At 45.1% G+C, this 12,536-nt stretch overlaps 1 long non-coding RNA gene across 1 annotated transcript; it reads right to left on the reverse strand.

The window, feature by feature from the left end:
• Positions 1-9,721: 9,721 nt before the first annotated feature.
• LOC118292171 lies at positions 9,722-12,356 on the reverse strand. The gene is made up of 3 exons (XR_007030327.1): positions 11,602-12,356; positions 10,813-11,040; positions 9,722-10,653 (listed from the first exon to the last, which is right to left on the reverse strand). It is a non-coding gene; the product is annotated as an uncharacterized LOC118292171 (long non-coding RNA).
• Between the last annotated feature and the right edge of the window lie 180 nt (positions 12,357-12,536).

The following is a 12,536-nucleotide window of genomic DNA, read 5'->3' on the forward strand; positions in this document are numbered from 1 at the left end:
TGTCTGTGGGACCTGAGCAGGAGGCCGGCAGCTGGTAAGTCAGCACACTGGACTATACTCCCACTGAGGACCGAGAGGGGGACACTCGTCATAGCGGGGCCCCAATCGGCTGTCAAGGAGATTCATTTCTCATCTTTTGAAGCTTTCTGTTCTCCATCGTGTTGCCTCTGTCCCGTCTCTCTCTCTCTGCCCTTCACACATGTGCGACCTCCAGAACTTTTGGTCTGTTTTTTTTAAACTTCATTTTCCTCTTCTCTTTTCTACCTCACCCAGTCGCTGTCTTCTTTTCTGTTCCTCGGCTCCCCGCTGAACAATAACTTTCAATTCCTATCTGTTTTTGTATGAGCTCTCTCCTGCACTTGTAGAAATATTGTTTCTATGATTAAAAGTCCTTCCTTTCTGTGTCTCCTGAACTGCCTCTATCTAGCTTTGCATAAACACAAAAACACACGCACACGCACACGCACGCCGCTCTGCCCACCACAAGCCCTTGAGCAGGCACAGAGGTTCTCATGGGAGCTGACATGGAGAGAAACTGGTCATCCGATCCAACACAGCGGATGAGAAAGATCATTTTGCTCAGATCCTATTTCTTCACATCGATTGACGCCCTTCTGCCGTGAATAGGGCATCCAAAAGACAAACTTTGAGTTTGATTTACTTTGCATAAATCGCTTCAACCCGGGAATTAAAGTTCAAGTGTGTTTTCCCTGCACAGAGGCATCCTCTGAAAACCCACATTATTTTTAAATCCCACTCCCCATAACTAACGGCAGCGTAGAATCGATTTCAGCTCAGGTGTCAACACAGTGATGAAACACAGGATTTTATTTAAGTCAAAGGAAATCCACCCCCAAACTAAGGGCCATCATCAGGCAGGTGAGGCTTCCTCACGGCTGGTGGAAGGAGCCCAGTCACAGAGGACCACAGACACAGAGGCAGCATGGTGCAATGAGGAAAGTTTAATGAAGTGATGAGGACCAGGTTTACACATACAGGATCCAGGAACAGCTGGGGCAGTACAAAGGGAAACAAAGGGACAGAGACATGGGTCCAGGGACATGTGCTGGGTGGGCGGAGTTCGCCACGTGGCCAATAAACTGGGCTGAGACAGAAATCATTGCAGTTCTTAGCTCATGTTGAAGTTTTGATTTGTCAAAGTCACATCCCGGGCGGAGTACACGTGCGTCCAGGGGCATCGCAGAATGTCTGCCCGCCCGGCGCTGCGACACGGCTCGGCGAGTTTACAGGAAATCTGGGATCTGAATCTGTCCGTCAAATCGATGGACCTTTCAAGGGCATCCCCATGAGCGCGGAGAGCGACAGACACACACGACCACACATCGTCGACATACAGGCACAATATGTGCATAAGGCAGACGAAATGAAATACTCGATGAGAAAGGTCTTTAAATTTGATGAAACCAAAGCCCCATCACACTGGTGGATGAAGGGGGATCATATAAGGTTGTAGCCCAGTTCTCAAACTGGAAATTTGATCGGGTAGTGTTTTCATTCACAGAGTTTGAAGTCAGAATTGTAATCCAGAGCTGTATCTTTTTGTATATTAATGCATTTAAACTTGGTAATGGATTTTTATTGCTGTGAAAACTCACACCACAATATGCTGACATACATTCCACCCCATACAGCCTAACGATGTTAGGAACAGTAAAATAACTATAGAATCTGTTGTTGTTGTTTGTCTGCATTCATGGGAAAGATATACCACACAACCGGAGAAGGGACTCATTGTAATGCGGGTAATGGTTGTTTTGTGTGCTGAGAGAGGATGAAAATGTTTCCTATTCAACTCAAACTGCTCATTCCAACCCAGAGTGTCTGGGATTGTGTCGTCGAACACGCTGGGACATATTTATTATTTTCCTCGGTGCCTTTTTTCCCCTCCGCGATGGGTAAACAAACCTACATGGAAATAGGAGAGAGAACGAAAGAACAGTAAAAGGTGCATGGGGAATAGGAATTGCTTACTGACTATTGGCACACCATGCCACGCCACTGGCACATCTATTATATGTTTGAATGTCTCTGGGTTCAAACTTCTTCCTTTTTTGCCGAACACTTGGGCAAAGTTCTCATTTCAATGAACTGATGCGTCAGTGTCACTCGCCTCGTCTGGAGCTCGGTGAAAAGAGGCGGCTGTCTCCGCGGGCGCCACCTCGATCGGTTTTAATACATCGAACCCCAGTCAGTCTGTTCTCCACTCTCTCCGCTCCGCCTCGCTTTTGCTCCGTCCCTCTCACGACCTATCTGAGGCCGCTGCTTTGTTCACTCCTCAACACTCTCTATCTCTGTTTGGTCATTCTCTTTCCTTCCCTGTACTTCCTCCGCTCTGCCAGTGTGCCTTCATCTCCCTCCAGCTGCCAATCTCTTCATCCCTCTTCTACCGTCTCGAACTTCCTCACTTTATTATTTCGCCCCCTCTTCCCCTCAGTTCCACGCACTCTCCTCTCTGGTCTCTCTTTAGTGCCTCTTATCATTGCTTAGTTGCTCAGTCATTTCCTGTGGGAGTGATGGTGTACTGAGCCAGTTCTAGAAGCTCAGGGTCCTCGGAAGGAGTCGGGTACTGTGGGCTCCTTTAGCTTTTTCGCCAAGTGGCAGATTAATGGAGAAAGACCTCTCTCCCAACAACCAATTCCCTTTTCTTTCTTGCCCATATAGCCTCTCCTCCTTTGGCCATCCTGCCCTTCATAATAGGCATCAAAACACAAATGACCTTGTGAGTGGGAATGGACCCACAGCCACTGCAGTAGACAGAGGGATTGATTACACCGCCACACGCTCCATCTCACGAATGGATCCGATGTGCATTGGTAATTCTTTATCTCAGTGAGCACGCCTGACTTTATGAGGCCTTGGTGTCTAGTCTTTGTCTTTGGCTACATTTAATATGCTGCAATTGATATGAGCCATCCAGCCATATAATGACGTATTCCTTTGTCTCTACCTGCACTTCGGCGTGAGCGACTGCACATAAACAGCAGTTGATTAGCCCGGAAAATGCAGAGGGACTGATAAGTGTGAGATGTGATACAAGCCTCTTATTCTCATATTATCACTCCTCTCTAATTTAATTTTCCCCTTTGTCGGTGCTCAACACTGACTCTATTTCACCGCATGTCATCATCAAACAGGCGTCAGTCTTTTAGCCCGGCGCTGTGACATTCAGCCCAGGGTGCGGTGCACACACATCCAATTCAACACAGAGTGACAGGACACCCTCAACAAAAGGGCTTTGCTCTTGGCTCCCTCCCACTCCCCACCTGCCTTCACCTGCTCCTCATCTCCCTCACTGTGAACTGAATCAATTCCTTGACTTGATATTGTTGCTGTAGCATTTCCATACCTACGAGGGGAGAGGCTTAATCTGCAGCAGCAAGGGGGATAGCTCGATCTCCCTCTCTCCGTCTTCGACTGCTGATTGCAAGCACAAAGTGCACTGGCGTGGAAAAGTACGCGGCACAGCAAATCCTTGTTAAGTCCCAGCAATCTGTTGGATCTCAGTGTCCTTCTCCAGGTGCGAGACACAAACGCTTCATTTAGTTAAGTGCCGTAAAGGCTTGGACATTTGTTAGCATGGGGTTTAAGGTATACATCGTTTTCTTTATGGAAAAGCAGAGTGAGCGAGGGAATATGCGTTATCAAGAAGTGGAGGCAGACAAAGTGTCATTTTATTACCATTTAATTAAAGGGATAATTCCACCATTTTTAGTATAGGACTGGGAACAGGGGGAAACAGCGACCCGGGCTCTGTCTAAATGTAACAATATTCTCCTACCAGCCGAGAGATATTACTCTCAAGTTAATAAGAATCCACGAAACACTTCAGCCCTGTAAATATGACACAGTTCTAAAACTTGTGGCCAATGGACTCTGTTACCTTTGGGCAGAACTAGGCTTGCTGTTCTATTTGTGCAAAGCTAAGCTACATATTCACCATAAGCTGCATTCAGACATGCAATCAAGTCCAGACATTTTCCTTACATCTCCAGAGGGTCTGTTCGCAAGAAAGTGAAAGTTGCTCAAGAACTTTAGCCCATGTGAGAATGCAACAGGAAAATCTCTAGAAAGTTTTACGTGAGCGAGTGGGTGCTCTACCCCAGTGCCACCCCTCACCTGAATCTGAAATCTTTTCTGGAGCCTGTATTGGTGTATGTATTATTTATTCATTCAGGGGTTTTAGAATTTTTTTTAGAATAGTTATTTATTGTCCGATTGCATGTTGTCTGTGTTGCCTGAAACTGTGTGTCATGGATGCCCTGCACTTTTTAACTGCGCAGCAAATTTATCTACGGGTACAAATAAACTAACCTGAACCTGAACCTGAACTTGAAAGGTCCAAAAATGTTCCTGCTGTTCTGAACAGGTCTGACGCGGACAATCTCCTGTTGCATTACTCATATCTGGACCACAAAACTCCGGAACTTACCCCTGACACAATTTACCGTGTGACATGTCTGAAAACAGCTTAATTTATGGGTTCAAACCAAAAACAGTCGGCTCAGTTAAGCCTGCGGGGCCCACAAACAGATGTAGCCTGCACCAATAGTAACCTGCTGTTTTCAGAGTCATTCCACTTATTTCATTTTTAAGCCTTAAAAATCGGGTCAGGGCAACATAACAGGAGGTATGTGACAAGCATTTGGCAGCGCTCGGGGCTGTATAATGGTAAATATTGTTTCTGAGACATCTGCACCAACATGGGGTAAACACAGCCAGCCAACATCACCTCACACAGCATTCACAACACTGGCTCCTTTCAATCCCTCTGGTAAACAGTCCGGGTAGGGGGAGATTGAAAACAGCAAGCGTCCGCACATGGATTTACATTCCAATCAAGTGACACCCCTGTCCGAGAGTAGCTTCATTTTCTCTACACGAGAACACGCGCACACACACACACACACACACACACACACACACACACACACACACACACACACACACTCCATTATCACAGAGATCCACACAAACAAAACAAGCACTCCCCCCCATACATGTTGATCACGGACCAATTCTGAGACATTGGAGTGACAATGCAGGGCGAGCGGTCACATCCACTAGCGTCTTAATCATCTCCTCTCCTGCAATCCCACTACTTCCCTCATCTCTCCTCTTGTTATTGAGACGTGAACACGGACAGAGACAATCTCATGTGACTCCCTGAACCTCTTCATCGCCGCTGTTCTTTGCAACCTGGGGCGAAGACAATGAAGCATTTAAATGGGTTCAGACAGCCAGTGCACGTCTCTCCTGCACCCGCCCGCCTCCACCCAGAGGTACATCGTTGTTGACCTTGTCAGGAGCTATTGCTTCACGATGATGTTTGCTCCCTGGGAAAGTCAGAAGTGCTGCTTCATTTGTTGCAAGACAAGGCTCATTAAAAAACCTATTTGGCTTGCCTTGTGTGTGCGGTTTCGACTGAATGGTAATCCGCAATGGTGCTAACTTTGCTTTAAATGTCACAGTGCAAATGTCATCAGGGAGTCGTTCACTAGAGGCTGCAGCTATACGCTCGACAAGCCCTGACCTGAAACAAGTATTGAATGTAAACTCGGGGACACCGAGCATAACCCATTAAAACAAAGAATCCTTGAATCCCGCTGTTATCGTTACAGATACAACAGGAGTAGCCTTTTCTCTAAAGCACTTCATTGCCTTTAAAGTGTAAGAGGGGACGATATATTGATTTTGACAACTGCACTGAAAAATGACAGTGATGAGGCACAAGCCTGATGTGAAGTGAGGAGCAGGGTCAGCGGGTCCGCGGTTGGTGGGATCCATCTGTTCTGGGAGATCAGTCCATCAGCGAAGGGCAGACAGATCGGCAGAGAGACACGGACAGGCAGCTCCACTGGCTGCAACACAAGACACGAGCGGGGAGCAGAGGCAGGACCCATGTCCTGTGTTGCAGCCCGTGGCCCAGACAAAAGGTCACCTCCAGCTCGGGCCATCAACAGCTTATCCACTGTAAGGAGGAATACAGGGAGACAGGGAGGAAGGAAACAGGGGGGGGGGAGATAAAGTCAATTACAATAGGTTCTGTGGGAGAGACAGAGGGAACGGATGGGACAAAACGAAAGGAAGACCGTGACAAATAGTGGCAGGACCGGAGAATGAGATGAGCATGGAGGAAAACGAAGTATGGTAATAGAATGAAGGAAAATACTAATGGAGAGTGAAAGAGAGTGAGAAAGAGAGCCACAAAAGGGTGATGCCCATCCATAGGCATCACATTCATCACTTGGCCAATTAAAACAGTCTTCCTCACTTTGGGAAGCAGGGGGATGGCTTACCCAGCTACATCTCATACCTATCCTGTTCCACGTCCAGAGAAAAACCTCCTCTGGCCCAAATTGCCTAACCAGAAGGTTAATGACTACTAGTGCCACGGGTCTACAGAAAAAGATACACTGCAATGTCCTTATATAGAGGTCCTGGGGTGGAATTGGGAAATGCCATTGGCAATAAATGTAATCATTATCAAAGTTTTGCATTGCACATTAAAAAGAATAAACACTGGTTGGGGAAGAAGTAGAAGTGTGTGCAATCAATTCCCAAACTGATTTCAAGCCTCTGATATTCTACCTCATTTTCTACTGGTCCCTTGGGGAGACTGCAATGTAACGGGCATTAAAAGGTCAAAGCTGAGTGACCTCGAAGCTTTGTGTATCACAAACAAAGGTCTGAAAATGTCATTGGTTTCACAGGCACATCCTCTTATCTGAAGAAGGAACATCAGAGGGCAAAACAACAAAAATAATCAACAGTCACTTTTTTTCCCCCCCTGTGACATTTACACAACTTTTCTGTTGTGGTGTATTCCTGTCAGGTTCATTCTTCAGTACCCAAGCTCTTTTTTTCAAAAGATGCTTACATCAGCCTCTCTGGTTAAACCAGACTCCTGCTTTTGGGATGCAGTGCGGTTAGGCAATTACACGAGTGTCTCTCTGTTGCCCAGTTCCTTGTATTAAAATGGGTCCAACCTAGATTTGAGACTACAGGGATATGAACTCGGAGGACAGATGAAAGGAACTGAAGGACGAAGCAAGCAAAAAAAGGAAAGGAGTAGGATAGCCAGGGGCATGATTCAATTAATGGTGAGACACTGAAGGGAAAAACATTGTTTTTTCATTCACTGGTCAATTTAGAGATTTTTAGCTGTGATGCTTCCATACCATGTCGTCTTTCAGACTAGTGGAACGAAAACATCCATAAATACACAATTAGGTTTATTCTACCGCACTTTGTTAATCTGCATCTGTAGATTTCACTTCAAATACATATCTTTAAAGGCTGTTTTCTCAAAATGAGTTTTTTCTAAATGAGGGGATCGCATAATTCATAGATCTATTTATATAAATTATATAATTAGCATATGATTTCCCAAAGCACGGCAGCATTTATTTTTAAAGACTATTGACATTAATTTGTGCCTCATGGATCAATGAAATCCCCTCTAACAATAATCATTGAATAATATAAGGGCAATGGAAAACAGTTTTTGAACAGGTTTTGGGTCAGGGTGAAGTATTTTGATGTCAATGGGGGACATGATCCACTTGGGAATGATCCTTCTGAAGCATGCTGCAGGAATAGCTGATCCTCTACATTGTGCACGACACATTACCAAACGTTGGCTCCTTTTATAATTAAAGTCACCGTGCATCGCTGCCTTGATTTAGGACATTTGACAAAAACTGTGTTTTATAATGGATGGCATACTACTGGAAACTGCTCAAGGCAACTTGGCTGTGGCGACAAAGAGGCCACCTAGATTCTAAATTTAATCGTTTATGTGAATTGCCTTCCATCACGACAGCCACGATGGGTTTTGACAGAGCCGAAATGACTTTGCCAGAAGAAAATGCCGCGGATGCAGTGCACAATTAATGGGACTTGTAATTGAAGTATTGATGCTGGATAATAAGTCCCTCTTATTCTCTTTAATGTGGACAATGATCACACACAGGGTTATGGATACGTGCCACGCATCCATTTACCAAAACCTTATCATTTGAAAAGATCCTCCCCCATTCAAAGATCCACACAATAGACAGTGTGACAATGGTGCATTGTTCCAGCTGTAACGGTGGTGTGACTTCTCTGATTAGTGTGTGATGTGGAGGCTGAATTTTAGTCGGCTGGCAAATCATGAGGATAAGAAACCATGATTGGTTGGTTCAAACAAAAGATAATCAGCGTATCAGATCCCCATATTTACAAATTGCCTGTGCCTCTATCGTGCCCCTACTTTTTGTGCAGTTTATGTTCATTCGTAGCATTGCTGTATCTACTCGTTTATAATGAGGCCTAGGCGTTAAAAAATACAGACATCAAAGTTCTCATGCCTGTTTCGTTTCCCTCACACATCAGGCAAAAGGCATCACTGGGTCCAGCATGTAACATCCATGAGAGTAAAAAACTTCATGTGGAAATGGGCATGCATCCATTTGCATATGTTTGTACAATTATATACCATGGTCTTAGACTTAAATGTTAACATTTATTTACTTTTACTTTTGTGAAAGTTATGTACACCTATGAAGGCTTCCGGTGCTTTTTAGGACAAGTCTTTGAACACTAACCCTCTATGATTTTATTATGAACAGCATATACTGGAAATAGGCTTTACTATTCCTCACGCCTCCTCTCCTGGTTATTCTCCAGGGATACAAAAGCTTTGGCAGAGACCTCAGTCCCTCCACTGGGTCCTTTGCCTTGGTGTCTCGTGAATGAGCCACTGTTCTCTTGGGCTCTGGATGCCGGGATCGTCCTGATCCAAAAAAACACTGTTTGTGAGACCTAACATGTTTGTTCTACTTAATCTGATTATGCACGGTGCAGAAAAGGAGTCGGTACCAGCAGCTCTCCTTGGAAAGTGCACGCACCAGCCAAGGGCATATACAGTGCGTACAGTATGTCCACATGCAACTGTGCACACAGGCACACACCCACACACATGTGCACACTCCTGCCTTGTTCGGAGACACATCTAAAATTGGACTGCGAAACTGAGATTTATAAATATTTTTGCTCAAGAGCGCTGTTTTAAAAAAAATAACTTGTGTTGAATGAAAAAATATGTAACAAGGTCGAATAACCAGATCATCCATCAAGGAGCACAGTACAATCTGAGAAGGATTTGTTGAGAGGAGCGCAAGAGAGAAAAACTCTTGGCCTGTGCATGTGCTGCTTCCAGTAAACAGTTGAGTGACTCAGCCCTTCACAAATAATCTCCATGGAGGGTGTAATCACTTCAAATGTTAAATTCTATTCCTCCCGCGGTGTAGCTTGGGGAAATAAGCAAAGCCGTGAGACGACTGACTTCAATGACGTAGAAGAAGGTGAGAGCTGCTGTCCTTGAAGCATTGTTTATGAGTTTGTGATAATTCCCGCTGCGGTGAAGACAACCTCCAATCTGCACACGGGCAAAAATTTGTTTTTGAGCAAGTGATGCTGTGACCTTGGTTTTCCTTTACTCTGTGTTCCTGCATCGCACTATTCATCCCTCGCTGTAATTCGAAGAATGAATGTGATAAATGAATCACAACCTCCCGGGCGCTTGAAGAGTACTTACTCTCTGAAATTATGCATCGAAAAGAGACACGCTTCCAAAAGAGAGTAGTGAGAAACACGGTTCTGGCAAAAGCGGACATACAAGCATTAACAAGCATATCGAAGCTTAGGGTGAGCAAGATGTTTTATGCACAAAAGACTAAAACAAAGGCAGCCAGTTATCAGCACACAGCATAAAACCGTCTTTGACCTTATATTGCAACCCATTAATTATTAATTCAAGTGGATAATTACACTCATTACAGAATATAGACTGTTGACATCAGCAATGTTCGTGCCGGAGATGTGTAAAGTCAGGGCGTTCTGCGGGAAGATGGCCGGAGATAACAGCCACAGACAAATGCAAATCTGCCGTTAACTCATCAGTGCGCAGGAGAATACTGATCGAAGTGTGGCCCCCAGAGTTTTTATAGCTCCACGACTGCGGGAATTTGTCACAACGACACACAAAAGACACATCTGACTGTAATCAGACATGTGCATGCACTTAAGAGCGCGCGCGCACACACACACACACACCCAGCAGCACAAGCACATTGTGCCTTTTCTCCTGAGTGGTCTCAGCACTATTGGAGTTGGTGTTGCGTTTCAGAAGTGATCGCTGGCTCAATGGAAGCTGCTGCTGCTGGGATTGGCTTTTCCCGTCAGACGCTGACAGGACACTCTGGGTTGTCTCAGCTCCAAAAGGTGAACCAAGAGTCCTGCTACCGCGGGACACGTCTCACCACAGCGCAGTAGAGACAGACGTGGTCTTATATGCTGCTCAATGAGCTGTGCATTAATACCGTCAGGGCTGCGGGTTTCATCATCTATGAGTCAGCAGAGCACCACGCTCATCAGACGGTTTGAGGGTTTTTAATTTCCTATGCTGGGAAAGGTGATTCCAAAAAAATGTGCACAAGTGTGCAAAGCGTCTGTTAAATGTCTAAAGTTACAGTATGGAAATAGATGTCCTCACACTTCCAGGCACACTTCAAAAGATTTACTAACAAGCCGATACTGCCTGGGTGTTACGTGATTGATCTCCATGATGGGCTCCTGCTTTCCTGTGCCCTGCAAGAAAATGAGGTTAATTTATAACTGTGCAGATCAGTGGAGAAGTATTATACAAGTCTTTGATCATGAAGGTGTCTGGCTCATCACAGTTAAAACACTCATTCATTCCACTTTATTGTCTCAGAACTCAGAATCGGTAAAAGGGAAGCAGCCTACCTTTCAATGCTGGTCCTTTTTTTATTCCAGCATGTAAAGACGGGATGAGGATGTGGTCGTGCCATATCAGCCTCTCTCCCTGCTCTCCTGCCACTCTGTCAGTCCCTCTGCCTGACTGTACCCCGGGATCGCGAGTCAATTTAGTCCGGAGTAGAAAGGGAAAATCCGTTTATCCGCAGACTACACACACCGCTTGGCCATTTCAGTCGTGTGTCTGCCTGGCAGCTCCTGATAAAGTAAAGGTTTACTCGCGGACAAAGTGAGGAGCAATCCCTCATACTTAAGCTTCCTCCATCAGTGTCTGTGCACTTACACTGGCCCGGAGATTTAATGTCTCCTCAGATTCTGGTGGCAAGACTCCCCCTCCCCTCCATAAACAGACACACACACACACACACACACACACACACACACACACACACACACAAAGACTAAACTGTTTTCTTTTTAAAAAGACCCTATTCTTCACAGCAGCAAAAATGTTTGCCTATAACATAATAGATATAAATTTTGGATATAGGCTATATAGCCTATACAGTTAATGGGCTACTGTTCTCTTTGTGTCGTATAATTATAATGATATAATGGCCTATTGTACTTTATAAGCCAAAGTCCCAAAAGGAGCATTACAGCCTCTATATGATTTCCATGATCAGTTAACAAATGAAATGATTGCATTAGAGCCTATTCTCTCTCTTCAACTTCACGTGGGACCAAATACTGAATTGTCTGCCAGTGGCTAAAATCGCAGTAACCTATTTGTGATTTATGAAGGCGTGAAAAACCTACTGTTAGCGGGATGGACATTCCGGGAAAAGATGCGCGTAAAGCGCACCGGTCCGGACGATCAGCCCCTGGACACCGACACAACGCGGAGACGGAGCTCTGTCGCTGGAGCTCTGTCGCTGGAGCTGAATGAACTCCCCCTCTTGTGTCGAACAAAAATCTCTTTGTAACTTCAGTCTTGTCATTTCACGTCTTCTTCCCCACCGGGTTTGTGTGTGTGTGTGTGTGTGTCAGACCGGGTTGCTCCTTTTGATGTCTGCACACCAGAGGGTACAGCTACCCATCGGTGCGCACTCAGTATTGGCTCTTCCTCCCTGCTGCTGCTGTTGCTGCTGCTGCTGCTGCTGCTGCTTCCAAATATCCAATTTCACATTGTAGCTCTCGCGCTCCCTGCAGAATTCCCTTTCAGGTCCGAGAAGATCTGAAGAATTTCGATCAGGATTTTGTACAGAACCGAGCAACCCCGACTTTGTCGAATGACATTTTGGGTTTTTGGAGCTCAAGACACCTGCTATGCGCATGATAATGCAATAATGATGCCAATATACCCCACGGTCGTCTAACATTGTTGATTCAAATTATCCAATTAGATCGAAGGAATGACGACATCGAATCTCTGTATTCATCAGACCTGGGCTGAAATATTGCGCAAAAATTGATAACACCACACTGGGGTTGCGAAATTCCTGACACCTTAAACAAGCCCTTCAAAAGTTAAATATAAATCAAATAAAATATTGTTGGAAAAATATTATGTCATTAATTGTTTTTGTTTCAACTTAGTTTTATTTTATTTATTTTAGTTGTTGTTGAGGGTTCTTCTATTTTTTTGGGGGGGGGGGGGGGGGGGGGGCACTTAACACAAGACAATAAAAGGTGTAACATACGGTCTTCCCAACGCAGCAGCGCCGCATCATTTTTGATTAACTCAGCTTCCC

The sequence above is a fragment of the Scophthalmus maximus genome, chromosome 22 (genome assembly GCF_022379125.1).
Source record: "Scophthalmus maximus strain ysfricsl-2021 chromosome 22, ASM2237912v1, whole genome shotgun sequence".
NCBI classification, from domain to species: domain Eukaryota; kingdom Metazoa; phylum Chordata; class Actinopteri; order Pleuronectiformes; family Scophthalmidae; genus Scophthalmus; species Scophthalmus maximus.